Source organism: Myotis myotis, unplaced genomic scaffold (assembly GCF_014108235.1).
Source record: "Myotis myotis isolate mMyoMyo1 unplaced genomic scaffold, mMyoMyo1.p scaffold_m19_p_5, whole genome shotgun sequence".
NCBI lineage: Eukaryota > Metazoa > Chordata > Mammalia > Chiroptera > Vespertilionidae > Myotis > Myotis myotis.
Window position 1 is genome coordinate 53,754,800 of NW_023416357.1, and position 15,999 is coordinate 53,770,798.

A 15,999-nucleotide genomic window follows, 5' to 3' on the forward strand; every position below is an offset into this window, starting at 1 on the left:
ATCATATCCCACCCACGAACGAGATCAGCTGGTCCTTTAGCAATGAGGCATACATACGGTGAAAACACACTTGCAAATATAATTGTTTTAGATAAAATACTTCCTTACATAAACATAGAAAAGGGGTGCTTTAAAAAAACTACCAAAACCTTTCCAGCTTTGCAGGGTTTTTCATATTTAAAAATAATAATTCATATAAATGTTAAAATGATTTAATTAGGACAAAAGTCAATGCTCTTTGAGGGCAGGGCCCCCATCTCAGCCAGTCCTAGATGCAATCTCATGCTAAATCCTGTACCAAAAGACAGCTAGTCACACCATCTGCTGCCTCCAGGGAGCTAAGTTGCACACTTCAAAGCATGGCAACATTCCACTATAGCATAATGAAGAAAATGAAAAACATATTAGCAAACTGAACACTTTGGGGAAATTTCATTTTCAAATTGTGTGCTGTTTTGCTTTTAAAGAAGTAAAATTATTAAATAAAATGTGTGAGAGGACGCAAATATTCTTCCCTGTAGCAAAATTACGAATGTTTCTACTTTGTGAAAAATAACATTATTTCCAACGAATGCACTAAAATCACACATAAAATCCACATTCTCAGAGCTGTTAGGAACAAACATCTATAGCTGAAATGTACGTACTTTTGCTGAAATAAAAATTCAATCCCAAAATTCCTGTTAGACTATTTGCAAAAATGGGAAAAATGAACAAGTCTTTAAGATATCAGTCTACACACTGTCTTCTCCAGAGACCCGGGGGCCTATAAGTTTAGTTTGGGGCCATCTCAGACCAGCCAGTTCAGAGCAACAAACATGAACTCACTGACATGGAGGTGCTGTTACCACCTGTGGCTATTCCCACCTCTATAGGTAACAACATTAAGAGAGAAAGTAAAGAACAAACCACACAGCTCCAGAACAAGCTGCAAGCACACTGAGAGGTGAAGAGCATGACAAATCAGGTGCACTCTCATTCCTGATCAAGACTGGTATTAAACTAGCACATCTTGTCTGAAGAGCCATCAATCATGCACCAAGAGTGCTTTCATAAAGGTACATCCCATCTGAGCCATAGAAGGCAAATAGAATTTTAGCGACAGACTACAAGGCCATTTGGTCTATGAATTTCACAGTCCCACAATTGCTCACACGTGCCTGAAAACCTTCAGGCTCAGATGAGGCCCAGGATTCAAAAGGAAGAATCTGTAGCTCTTTCAACATTTTCCACTTACAGGCCTACATCGGGCAGTTGTCCCCTTCTCCTCCCACCACCCCTCACTCAGTTCAGCATTCGACTTTGTCCTAAGTAGCCTAACACTCATTCACTGGGTCTCTATGCTGCAAATAGGACTGATTTCAAAGTGAAAGATGCAACGAAGAGATCATTGCTCTAGCCAAAATAACCTGGATACAACGTACTCTCTCTCTTAGGTTGTGTCAAACCCTGTCTAGACCACCTCTCACCTTGGCTACCTGGCTGAGTCATGTTCAACCAACACACAGCTGAAGTATCCCCATCTCCTGGGTATGTTCCCTGACTGTCCCTGCATTGAGGAGTTAGTCTCCCTCCTCTGTGATCTCCTACTGAACTTCTATGGTAACTAGCATGACCCTCTAGGATAGCTATAACCACTGATTTTTTAGTCTGTCTCCTCTACCAGATTCTGTATTCTTGACAGCAGGGGCTGTGTCTGGCTCATTTCTTTATCTGCTGTGCCTAGTGAATGTTTGATGGATGGATGAATTAACAAACAGTCACAGAGCCTCCTATTTACTCAAAGTCTTGCTGGACTGAATAATGGGATGGACGTATTCTTATAAGCAACATTGTATTTTGTGGGTTTAATACTTTATTTCATCTGCTAGCAAATGTGTTCCCTATATAATAAAATAACAAGAGTCTGGACTGTCCTTTACACAAAGATTTCTTTTTCCAGGCAGTCCTAACTATCTTTCTTTACAGATCTGATTTGCTGAAATGGATAAGTAGATGTTTATGACTGGCTTTGGGCTGTGTTAGATGAACACATACAGCAAAGACATAATCCTGAGGAAAAGAGCCTTCTGGGCAAATGAGACATGTAAACAACAAAATCGTAATCAGGTTACTGACTCCTTTCTGAAGACAGACCAATTCTTTTATCCTAGGGCTCTATTAATAGGTTTTAATTCATTAACCTGGAATATCAATTATTTGACAATAAGAGATCCACCAGCTTCCAGGTCAATGGCTAGATCCTTTATCTCTTTGTAACTTTAGATAATTTTTTATTTTGTAGAAAACTTACTTGAATATTCTATTTTTATCTGTTATTTTTTTTAAATCACAACATTTATCCTGATAATTTTTTATTTAAAAATTCTATTCAGAATGATGACTTCATTTGAAGGTTTAAATGAGAAAAGAAAAGGTCAGCTTTGTGACCTCAGGTGGGTGGAATCAAAAGATACATGGTGAGGCAGAGAAAGAGATTAGTAACTTTTACTTTACACACGTTTGTATTGTTTAAATTCGAATGAGCATTTGATATAATTTAAAATAGTTTAATAAAGTTTTTAGTAAATGAATTAACAAAGCCTCTTTGTCTTAGTGATCCCTTCTATACCTCAAAAAGGTCTAAAAGCAAATGAAAATCCTTCTGAAACAGTAAATTTAGGCTGGGAGGCAAAAAGCATGACCTGTACAGCCCTATGCTTTCACCACTGTTTTCTGTGTGTTAAGTGTCAAGCAAGAAGAGCCCGAGATGCTTGCTCTCCTTGTGCTGAGAGTCTATCTGAGGAGAAAACCAAAAAACATTAGTGAACATCACAAGATAACACATGCTGGACATGAACATGTGCAACGGTCTATAAACGCCCTGAGAACTTGGACAATGTGGGCTTTTTGAGAGCTAACGGACTGGAGAGGACCCTGATGGTGAACCTGAACAGTCTTGGAAGGCCAACTTGGGGGATGACAGTCTGAAGGATGATCAAGTTCCATCATGAATGCTGGCACCATCTACTCAGATATCCATGTCTAGATCCTAATTTCTGAGTAACTCAAAATCCAGAACTGAACACAGGACTTGGTGCACAACAGACTTTTATGTTTATTGATTAAGTGTCAAATGTTGACCCTTGTGACCACACCTTCCCTGCCTTGGGCTCAGGAATAGCAGACATCATTTCTAAATTCAACTCCCACCTTGCATCCATTCATCACACACAGCCAGCAACTGATAAAGAGTGCCCTAGATGTCTTTTTTCTCATTTCTGCTTTTTTTCCTTTGTCCTCCCTTGCCCATTTTTCAATTATCAGGATGCTTGAACTGTGTCTTCCTATTTTGTCCCTGGCCTCATGTTTACCATTATAACTATTCTAAAAGAGAGGACTAAATAATAGGCAAAAGCATCTGTATAATATTTATAGAGCGTTCTCTATGTTCCAGACCTTGTGTTGAATATTTGCTGGGAGTTAACCTTTTTTGACCTGTCCACTCAGAAAAAGAAGGATGCTGCTATGATCTCTTATACAGCTAAGAAAAAGGAGGCTTAGGCTTAGGTAAACGGGTGGAGAAAGATTTTAAAACATGGGTTATTATGGTCCAGAATGGGCAAATGGACCTGTGTTAAAGGAGGCATTTGGTGAAGGGGAGAAGAAGGAGGCCTTGAAATTGGAGGTGAGTTTGGATTTAGTGCTACAGGCAATGGAGCCACATTGCAGTTTTGAAGCAGAAGAATGGCAAATATATATATATATATATATATATATATATATATATATTTATATATTTATATATTTATATATTTATATATTTATATATTTATATATTTATAAATATATATTTATAAATATATATATTTCACTCTAGCTTTTACTCCTTGGACTATTTGGTAATTTGTAAAACAAGTCTGCCTGTGTCTTTTTGTGTTCCACCTTTATTCTATCAGCATCAGGAAGTAATCTACACATTCATGGAGTGTGATATGAAAAAACAAAACAAAGAAAAATCTGGAAGTAATAGAGGAAAGGCTAGCTAAATTGTGCTGCATTAATTTGGCATAATGCTGTCACTGAGAATAAAAATTATGCCTCCCCCCGGATGAATGGCAAACCTAGTTTTGTGAGAAATGTAGAGTTCACAATTGTAGGTATTGATACCCCCTCGTCGTGGCTGTGCAAAAGGAGGTGTGCGCTGTGTATACGTGAAGAGAAGGAGGAGAAATGAAGAGCTGGAACAGGATGGTGGGATTCAATTGTCAACATACCATTTCTGTGTTTTAAAATGTTAGTGTTCATTTCTACTTGTTTTCATAATAGTGGAACATTTAAAAACTAAAAACCCCTTAATCCAGCAGAGATAAATGATTAAAAGTTAAGGATAAGCAGGATGTCTAGGCATCAGTGGATGAGGACACTGGATTTCAAGAGTGGACATTAGGAGATAAAAAGTCATGGCTGGGAGAAATGGTAAGAGGGTATTTGGTGTGTAACAGGATATAAATGACCAAAAATGGAAACTCTGCAAAGTGATTCAGTTTCTAGGCTGAAGCTAGAAAAATGTTAGTGCCATAAATTGAAATCTCACAACTCTGAAGAGGAGGAGGCAGTTTCTAATGAAGATAATTATGATGTTAGAGCTTCTATATAAAATGAGAGTTATTACATTAAAATATTACAGTGAAAAATCCAAGTGTATGTGATCTGGAATCTTATTCAACAATTAGAACTAGAGCTACGGATGACTTGGGCATAGATTTAGAGGTTCATATTGATGAGCCTAATCCATTCTGAAGACATGCATTATCTTGCTAACATAGCATTTTTAAAGATAAAAGTTGGATGTTTTTACCTAAGTATGTACTCACTTTTCCCTTTTGTATTATACTTTGCGGTCACATATTTACTTTTACTTGTCCAGCCCTTAACGGCATTTGATTTTGATCCCTGGAATAATCCCTTAAAGCTGTCAAAGTGAGTGAATTGGCTGCAGAAAAAGAGGTGGGAAGGATATAGAGAGTGTGAGAATGGAGGACCACGGCAAAGGAAACCTTTGCAATATCTGAGGAAACAATAAATCAGAACATCTGTCTTTAATGGGAATTCCAGAAACTATATAAACATAACTGGGAATGTGGGCAAAGAGAATAATCAATATTATAAGGAAAAAAATCTCCAAATCTGAAGAAAATCACAATATTGAAGAGCTCTACTCAGTACCAAGAGAAACCAAAGACTCACACACAGACATAACCTCATTTCAGAATGACCAGGAGGAAAAAGTTATTTTTAAAAAGCATCCAGGGAGATGAAAAGGGGAAAAAAGAATCAGCCCGGCATCGGATTTCTCACAGGCATCGTAAAACACGGGAAGATACAGTTTCTTTATAAAGTTAGACCGACTACAAAGGGTCAGCACAGAGGATCTTTTGGAGTGAGTTTGATTGTGAGGATTGTTAAACAACATGATGCATTTGTCATAACTCAGAACTATACACCAAGAAGAGTGAATTTGACTTTATATAAACAATGAAATATTTAAAAACCCAAATTGATTAAAATAGGGGTTATAATATATCACATAAATGTGACCAATAGAAGAAGTGAAATGAAATTAAAATTTTGCTAGCAGAGCTTGAAGGAGAGTAGGAGGTAGCATTAGTAAAATTCTGTATTTTTCATTGCAAGGAATCAATAATATTAAGTTGATAACTTTTTTTAATCCTCACCTGAGGACATGCTTATTGATTTTAGAGAAAGGGGAAGGAAAGGGGGAGAAAGAAACATCCCTGTGAGAAACATTAATTGGTTGCCTTTACGCATGTGCCCCGATGAGGTATTGAACTCACAACCTAGGTATGTGTCCTGACCAGGAATAGGACCCACAACCTTTCTGTGTAAGGAATGACACTCCAACCAACTGAGCCACACTGGCTAGGGCTAGGTTGATAAATTTTTAAACATTAATGGTATAGCATATCCCTTATATTTTTCAACCAAAATAAATAAAAACAGAAATAGTTCAAATGGTTAGAACTAGAGTGGGATTTATGTGACTTGGGAGCTGAAGAGCAGAACTTTTATATTTTACTAGGGGCCCAGTGCACGAATTCGTGCACTGGTGGGGTCCAGCCGGCCCAGCCCCAATTGGGGCAGATAGGGGCTGGGCCTGTTGGGAGGAGGAGATGGCGGGAGGTTGGCCAGTCTGCCCGCCCTGATTGCTGGGGGAAGGGGCCACAGGTGATTGTCCAGTGGGCCCCGCCCCCAACTGGGGTTGGGGGCCCATTGGGGGCTAGTGGCCTGGGGGAGGGGACATGGGTGGTTGGCCTGCCAACCCTGCCCCTGATCAGGGTGGGGAGGCCGATCTGGGGTGGGGCCGGGTGGGGGGAGGGGCTAGAGATTGGCCGGCTGGCCCCACCCCCTTTTGGGGTTGGGGGGGCAATCAGGGGCAGGGCCGTCCAGGGGGAGGGAGCTGTGGGCCAATCAGGGGTGGTGGGGGCTCACTGAAGGCATGGCCAACCAGGGGGAGGGGCTACAGGAGGTTGGCTGCCCAGCCCCACCCCCTATTGGGGTTGGGGGGTACAATCAGGGGAGGGCCGGCCAGGGGCAGGGGCTGTGGGCCTATCATGGTGGGGCAGGCTGGTTGGGGGCGGGGCTGGCCAAGGGAAGGCAGGGGGCATTTGGCTGGCCGCCCCACTCTTGATTGCGGTGGGAGGGTCCGATCAGGAGCAGGCCAGCAGGGGGGAGGGGCCATGAGGTTGGCCGGCCAGCTCCAGCCCCTGATCGGGTCAGTTTGCTGGGTACAGCGAGCATCATAGAGATCGGTAGTTATGGTCGTTACGGTCACTGACTTTTTTATATATATAGTTATCTTCCTGTACCATTTGAAATAATACATGTGTATTATTACAAAATAAATTTCAAAATTATATTCATACAGATAATCTGAATACAAAAACATCTTGATTTTAAAAATTTCCCTCCAGATTTCATATTATTATCAAATTTAGAACTTTATACTCAATGAACATAAAGGTGAAAGTTTCATTTACAGTATAAGAAAATACTATAGGTATTCAGACTAATTTCGTAGATAGGACACCAGAAGTACTGTGATAAATAATAAAAATGTTATAAATATTAATATATAAAGTGAACAATATTATTAGTTATTTAGATTTGTTATATTTAATAGACATTTTAACTTTTTATAATTTTGTCATAATAAAAATATCTCCAAAGAGATAATTTCCTCTCTTTACTAGTATGCTGATATGGGAACATAAACAAATTGAGGTACACCATGATGACCTATTAGCCTGAAAGCAGTCAATGGCTTTTTCATCTTCAAACTGAATCAATGGGCTTATGACAGCTACTCTTGATGGAACCCCTGCTAGAACTTTTGTAGAAAGACATCTCAGATGCTTTGGGGTCTGAACAAGATTTGACAGGAGGAAGAATTAAAGAATAGTTATTGAAAAAGGAATGTACTCCATATGAGCAAGTTTTTAATAGCTTTTGATCCATTGCAAGAACCCCAAAGTGCCAGTACATGAATGCATAATTAGGCAGAAGAAAATTCATTACAAAGTGAATTTTGGTTTAACTTGACAAGCCAATAATTCTCTGGTGGCTGCTATTGAGAAAATTAATATACCTTCCTTTCATCAAAATGTTGCCAATTTTGCATTTCTGTCGATAGCATTTAAAATATTTATTTAGGTTGTCTGATTTCTACCTCACTGAAGTAATAGAGACTTTTACTTAAATCACATTCCTGTTAACTTATATAACACATGCACACAAAATCTCTCCATATCTAAGAATCACTCTGTATCCCCACCAGGGTAGCCATGGAAATGCACCATGCACATCTGCTGCAGAGAGCATGGTGACTAATGGCCCCAGCTGTTATTCCTCTGCTTTTCCCATCATATTTACTCTCAGGCCATGCTTCTCCCAAGCTGGTCACGGTCCGTGTCTGGGTGCGGTGGAGGTGCTAGCGCCAGCCCAGTCCTGCAGGACATGAGACTCCTCCAATGTGTGACGTTAGCTCAAGGCGTGCCATTGGCCTTGTCAAAACTTTCTTAGAACGACCCTGCTATCTGAGACTCTTCCTACCCAACCCTCCACCCCTTTCACAGTACAGATCTGTAACTCGGTCTGAAGGGTGCTGTTGTTTGTTTGTTTTTGGCCTATTATCCCTTCCTACTCTTTATCATTTATCTCCCCCCGAAACAAACAAGCAAGCAAACAAACAAAAAACCTCTTGTAACTCTAATTCCATCTTAGCACCGGCTTGGAGAATGTGAACCAACTCCTGCACTTTGAAGAAATGGTAAGGATGGCACTCCTTCCACCTAAAGAATACCTGGGCCACTGTCTTCAAAGAGAAAGAATCACACCTAACTCTTCTACAAATTAGGGATAGATTTAGCTGAGCTGCCAAGCTTCCTTGGGAACATCTTTTATATCTGATATGTGGTTTCCCTTCCTCCGTCTCTAGCTATAGTCCCTAACCCAGCCTTCCCTCTTTTTAGTTATGCTGTCTCTCTACCCCAGCTGTTATTAATATCTTAAAGAAGCTCTCTGTTCTTGTCACTCCTATGTACAAAGGCTTTGGTGTTTCCCTCAAATCTAGTAAAGTCCAAACATCTTAGCCTTCAGGCCCTCCACAATCTAAAAAGTCAACTTACCTCTCAAATTTCAACTAGAAGAAAGCTCTCTTTCTTCAAACTTAGATACAAGAAACAAAGGACTGGAGATGATAGAAACCAAACTGAGGTTTGGGAAGGAAAGTTGGGAGATTTATACAGGGTGGGGCAAAAGTAGGTTAACAGTTGTTCATATGAAAATAATACCATAGTTAATAAGTAATAATACAAGAATAAACTCTGTTTCTGGCACTCATAACTGTAGACCTACTTTTGCCCCACCCTGCATTAGATGGCTTTATTGTCCTGATAGAGTGGTGGTGGGAAGCCAGTTCCTGAGTAAGATACAGGGAGGTAGAGAGGAGACAAATGTTGTGACAACCAAAGTAAAAATTAAAAATGAATTAGGATTTTGTGAAGCAGCACTCAAGGACCCTTTGAGTTATGTGACATTCTCCAGCAAATTGTTACTTTATTTGAAATAAAAGCCTTTCACAAAGTAAATGCTCAAAAATATTTGTTGAGTGAATACAGTAAGCAAAGCTCTGGAGAAGCAGAAGAGAGACGTGGTTAAGAAGATGGATGCGAGCCCGAAGCTGAGCAGCAGCTCCTAGAGCTCTCTGCCTCACCAGAAAAAAGATGGTAACATGGCCCTAGTTTTACAAGGTTATTTTAAGGTTTCACAGTTAAACATGTGCATGTAATTCATTAAAACAAGCCAGCCATGGCAAGTGCTCTCTCCGTGTGCCGTCCTCATGATCAGTATTTTTATAGTGAATATACAGCTAATAAAAAAGTATAAATTTCCAGTTCTAAGATGAAGATCTAATGTACAGCATGGTGATTATAGCTAATAAGGCTGTGTGAAATAGAGGCATTACTCAACTTATGACAGGGTTACATCCTGATAAACCCATTGCAAGTGGAAAACCTACTGAACATCATAGCTTAACCTAGCCCACCTAAAATGTACTCAGAGCACTGACATTAGCCTACAGTTGGGCAAAATCAGCTGACACACTGAACACACTGTGAGTATCGGTTGTTTGCCCTCCTGATCGCATGCCTGATGGGAGTTACAGCTCACTGCTGCTTCAGGCATCATGAGGGAATGTTATATCATATATCGCCAGCCCAGGAAAAGATCAAAATTCAAAATCTGAAGTATGATTTCTACTGAACGCATATCACTTTTGCACCACCTCATAAAGTTGAAAAATCTGAATTAAATCAATGTGTGCTGGGGATCATCTGTATTTGAAAGTTGCTAAGAGACTAGATCTTAAATGTTCTCAATACAAAAAATTAAATGGCAATTATGTGATGTGCTGGTGGTGTTAGCAAGATGATGGTAGTCATTTCACAATATCTGTGTGTCAAATCAACACAAACTTTTATGGAACATGTCAATTATATCTAAATAAAGTAGGGGGGGAAGCCTTGACGAGAAATATGGTGTGGTAGATAAAGCTCCAGATATGGTAAGGAGACTTCATTTTGAGTTCCAGATGTCATCTGAGATCAGTGACCTTGGGCATGTCATTTAACGTTTTGCAACCTGTGGTATCTGTCTCTCTTACATAGCTGAATTGAGTGAAAGTATTTTATGCACCGTAAAGGACAACATAGACAAGTCGTCAAACAGAAACCAATACACATGCATGGGTTTGTCTCGTTCATGTACTAGCACCCTAACCTGTGGGAATCCCGAGGATCAGAGTGTTAAATGTATACATCTGAAATAAGCCTTCAATGATCTCTGCAGAACACACGCTGCGCTAGGGCTGCAGGACGGGAGGGAAGCCTGCTCCTGCTTGAGAAGATGGTGATGTGAGGAGAGGCACTAGTCTGAGGCCTTTTGGTGGAGGTGGGAAGAAAAGGATTTCCTAAGGAGCTAAAGCATGAATGTCATGGCATATGTAATGGTCCCGAGGTGTGTATTCATAAAATCAGCTTCCCCTTTTTCTGAAACCCGCCTCTGCAGAACTGGCAGCCTCTGCTACATCAGGAATTCACTGCTGTGAGCAACACAGTGCTAATGGCAGCACTGCCTGAGATCGGTCGTTGGAGAGTGCTGTGCGGGCAGTGACAGGCCAGAGGCAGTCTTTTCTACTCTCTACACACCACAGGGCACACACACTACAACCCGATAGAGCATAAAGGTGCCTTAACAATTATTACTATTAAAAGCAAACAATCAACTGTACAGATCAATGACTCTTTTAAAACATGTTTTCTAACCTCTGTTTCCTCTCAGACGTATGGTTATTGTCCCCTGGAAAGGCCCCAAAGTGATGGCCAGGAATCTGCCACCACCACCCCTTCTGCTGTTCCTGCCATCATGTTTAATTATGTTTGCTCAACTCGAAGCCAAGCTCATATGCAGTATATTTAGATGGTTAAAAAGCACAGCATTCCATTGTATTCACAGATTATTTTCAACACCACAATTCTTGGGAATTAGTCTGGAATAAATAAGGTAAAAAGAAAAGGGACAACATAAATTTGTTCCAGTGACAAAGAAAACAATATGGAAATGGCAATCTGGAGATTTGCCCGAGTGAAGGAAGATAGAGGTTCCTCTTGGTGCAGGCTCATTCACAAGGCTGATTTGAAAGAGGGCGAGAAAGCAAGCAAGAAACTAATAGTAAGAAACTGGGAAAAGTTCCTTTATAATTTCAAAAGATCAATGCACAATCTTATGTAGCATTAAAGGTAAAGGTGTGGAGCTGATATATATGTTGATTTTCTGAACCTCTAAGAAGCCTTTTTTTTAAACAATGGCAAACTTTCTAAGTTGAAAAACATATCATTAATATATATCTTTTTTCCTGAGGTCTCAGCAACTGCATATTTCCTCAAATGTCTTGAAAAAAATAAGTCACAAATTTACAAAGGCTTGCTTGAATACTTTGGTCAGCTAACTCCACCTTAAAATGTTCAACTTGCATTTTTAGTTTCATTTAACAAATACTAACTCTATGTCACTCAAATGCCGAAGAAGAACTGAACCAAGGAGTAAAGAACAGACTGTTGCTGAAGAGGTTATGGCTTGAATTGGATCAATTAATTAAAAATAAAGACCAGTGTTTTGTGCTTTGAATCTGAGCCAAACTTTACATAATAATAATAGGCATTTTAACCATGCAGAGCTTAATTAACCAAATGTGGGAAATGAAGAGGATGAATATGCATACAGATAATGTTTTACTTGAGATTATTCCAGGGTATACAACTGGTACCTACATAACTATTGATCAAACATCACATTTAGAGAAAGCCAACTCTGAGCTCATCTGTCAGGAGCTGACTTGTTCTCTGCATTCTTATTCTTCATTTGTTTGTTAATTAATTCAACAAATATTACTCAGAGACTATTATATGCCCAAGGGATGTTATAGGTACTGAAGACACACAATAAGGTGGGCTCTGTGCTATTCTTATGGAGTTTGTATTCTACCCTGGGGGTTAGGATTAAGGGAAGGCCTCTCTGAGGAGGTAACGTGCCCCACATGGACAAGCCGGCACTGGCCATGTGAAGAGCTGAGGGAACTGCAATTATAAAGACGGCAAAAATGGGAAAGATCTTAGAGAATCCATTGAACAGGAAGAAGGCAATGAAATTCAAACTCATGAACTGGAGGGGAATGTTTTGAGATGAGGCCTGATAGTGAGCAGAGGATGTAAGATGGCACATGTAACTCTCATTCTAAAAGTACAAATTTCTGCAGTTTCACTTTCAAATAACTATTTTCAGATAACCATGTTGTCAAAAGTTCAATGCAATATTTTTTAAAAAATCATTTTTAGATAAGTTCAAATAAGAGAGTCTCTTAGAGAAAACACCGGAAACAATTTTCTTACCATTTCTGTATTAGTCAAGTCTTATAACTAATGTTCTGAAAATAAATGGGAAAGTGCTAAAGAGATTAAAGACTCTCAGGTGTCTTTCATCCTTCCAAAGCAGATCAATTATATTCATTGTAGCTGTGGTGTGTGGTAGTTTGGATCAGAATACTTTGCATGCCATTCTTTAAAAATCTAAGACTCTTATTAAGATGAGATTCTAGCTGTTTCTATTAAAAATCCATGATCCTTTTCCAAGAGAACTGTTTTTGACCTGTTACTTCTGGCTAAATTTTTGTAAGTTCTTTTCTTCCACTCACTCCTGCAGTAATATTTTAGGAAAAAAGATTTTAATAACTATTGACCTAATTTAAATATATCTAAATTTGTTAAACAAAAATAACAATATGCAATTTTGGTGCAAACACAAATTCACATAAAAGTGAATGTTATTCAGAGCAAATGCAGTAAGTTTGGAAGGATGTACTGCCAATAGAGTACCATTAAGTGGATTGGAAGCTTCAATTCACTGAAGAAACTTAGCAAAATATAATGCAGTTAACATATATAAACCCCAAACTCTCCAAATAGCAGGAACAAATGACTTACCTTTACTAATTTGTTTCCAGATAGACATTTAACATTGAATAAACATCATGTAACCATTGGTTCAACACAAGACCTGGCCTCTCTTCCACCATTCCAACCTCCAACCTCTCTAAGCAACTTTGGGACAGGACAGGAACACCTCTGGGGGCTAGTGCACAAACAGCGTGCATTCTGGACTACTGCCTGCCAGGGTGTAAGCTCGATGGGAAAAGGCTCTGCCCTTGATGGGGATTGTTCTGGATTGTTCAGCTTTGTCCATGATGGGTGGGTGGTGAACTTCTTTCAGGGGTAAAATATTAGGAATACCACTGTGACCACACATCTAAGCTATAGCTGTTATTGACAATAAAATTGCCTTTAGAAAACAACAACAGTAACAATCATCTGGGAAATATTGGTCTCTCTTTTTCTCTCTCAAGATATTTTCTTTTGGGCACCGAGATTTCTGAAGGATGATTTGACAATTGTACTTATGTCATTGTCATTACTGTCTTTCAGGAAAAATGATACTTAATATATATTTTTTAAAATATAGAAATACATTCTATGTCACAAAGATGCAACTATAAACAAATAGATACTAGAACAATAAAAGGTGTCTCACACATATATATCTTATGTGAAAATGTGATACTTAATAGAGAAATCCAGTTTTTAAAATGTATACCTTACACTTTTCACTGAAAACTTTAAAAGTATTTTAAAAAACTATATTAATTGACCCAAAATATAAAGAAAAATGTTTATACTTTTGTGCAAAATAAATTACATGTTTAGATTTCTAGGCTGAACACACATTATTTCATTGGGTAGTTCTGAGGTATGTGTGTATATGTATGCCCATGTGTGTGTAAGTAATATACTGAGAGAGCCAAATAGCAAGACAGGGCCAAACTAACTGGCTGAACAGCAAAAATTCAATCATGACAGTTTTACTTATATGTTTCCCCTGGTTAGAAGAGTTGATTTGGCTTGGCATTTTGTGTGCATTCATTAAGTTGTTGTAAACAAAGGCACAGTATTATAATGACATGCAAGTCAATAACTTTTGGAGTTTACAATACTGGACTATTATATACACAGTCAAAATATTTAAAATTCAAACTAAAATCAACTAATTTATTTTCAGAAAAAAAATGTACTGCCTTTTGCAAATGTTTACATTTTGCAAATGTAAAAACAACATTTAGAAAGTATGTTTCATATAATTTCAGATATATACATACCTATAGACACCTATATAAGAAGGATAATATGTATAATATATATGTGTGTGTGTATATATATATATATATATATATATATATATATATATCTCCACCCCCAACCAGATCCCTCAAATCCTCAATCTTACCTGTTTCTGAGCAGTACACTGAAGGTCATCTTATCCAGTCCCAGGTAATTTGGCAGCAAGTTTGACCAATTCCAGTTCCATTTTGTGATGGCTGACTGTTGATAAATGAGAAGACGCTATTGTTAGTTATTAATCAGAGTTAATATGATCAGTAAATTAAAGCTCCAGCTGTGATAGACTAACTAAGAAGGAGGGGGGTCCAGAACAAGGACTTAGACAGATAACATCAATCATGTCCACAGAAGAAGGTTTTTATTCCAATGAGACAGAAATTAATTTATAAATCCATTTGGAGATATAGTCATTATTTATAAAAACATAAATCAATTTCTTGAGTCGTTTTTCTTGCAAGTGCTAATGGCTTTTACCCAACAAGTTTCTCTGAGAGGGTGACTCTTTGCAAAGCAAAGAAAAATAATTGGTAACTTTTTCACACATCAGTTTATAGTCTTTTTAAGTACCCAGAAGTTTGATTAAGAAAACAAACTTAGGGCCCTGGCTGGGTAGCTCTATTGGCTAGAGCAACATCCCAATACATCAAGGTTCAGGTTCAATTCCTGGTTAGGGCAAGAATTAACCAATGAGTACATAAATAAGTGGAACAACAGATTGATGTTTCTCTCTCTCTCTCTCTCTCTCTCTCTCTCTCTCTCTCTCGTTATGGATTTAAAAAAAGGAAACAAACTTGGAAGTGCTATGACAAATTATAGACACAGCTTAATTACGGTGTGATATTAATGCTATCTCTTTGGTTAAGAAAATGCTTTAAAGGGGAAATTATTAGAACCTATAAATGTAAATAAAATAAGTGATTCTTTTTTTCTAATTTAATAGATAATTTCACAACAGAACAAGGAGAAAAATTACTGTGAAAGATAATCTCATGTTTCAGAACTGAATAAAACATGCCATTTATTTAAATGAAGTGAGGATAATTTAACAGCCACAATGATTATTTATGGCTTAGAGTAATCTAATGTACAATACAGGAAAGCAGCCAATAAGCTCAAACTTATACAATATATTAGGCTTTAAAGTATCATAGATGTTTAAACTCCTTAAACTAGTTTTGATGATAAGAGTCCAGGCTGATGTTTAAAATCCAACAAGAACTCTGCCCTGTCACCTGCTGATTAATGGAGCACTCCAGTCCTGTCATAGAGCAGCAGATTCTGCCCCGGGTTGTCAGCATTTGAAGGTCTTATTCTACTACAGTATTGATGAGTGTAGACTAGGGCTGTAACTGGCATGGTAAAAATATTATCTGCATCCCGAATTAGGCCATTGTTTTAATTCTTATTTTCTTCAGAGCTCTAGGTCAAGCAATCCTTCTCTTCTGCCCTATTAGTTCAAATAGTCTGTCAAGAGGCTCCTTGGAAAAGTCGCCAAAAGAATGAATAAAGCAAAAGCAACTTCAGATTTCAAATATGTTGGCATAAAGGTGATGTCTTTAATATAACTACTGCGACGTTCAGCTTAAACAATGGCATAACCCAACATTTAAAAATGTGTGGTGTTTATCACAGTGACTTTGTTCCAAACATC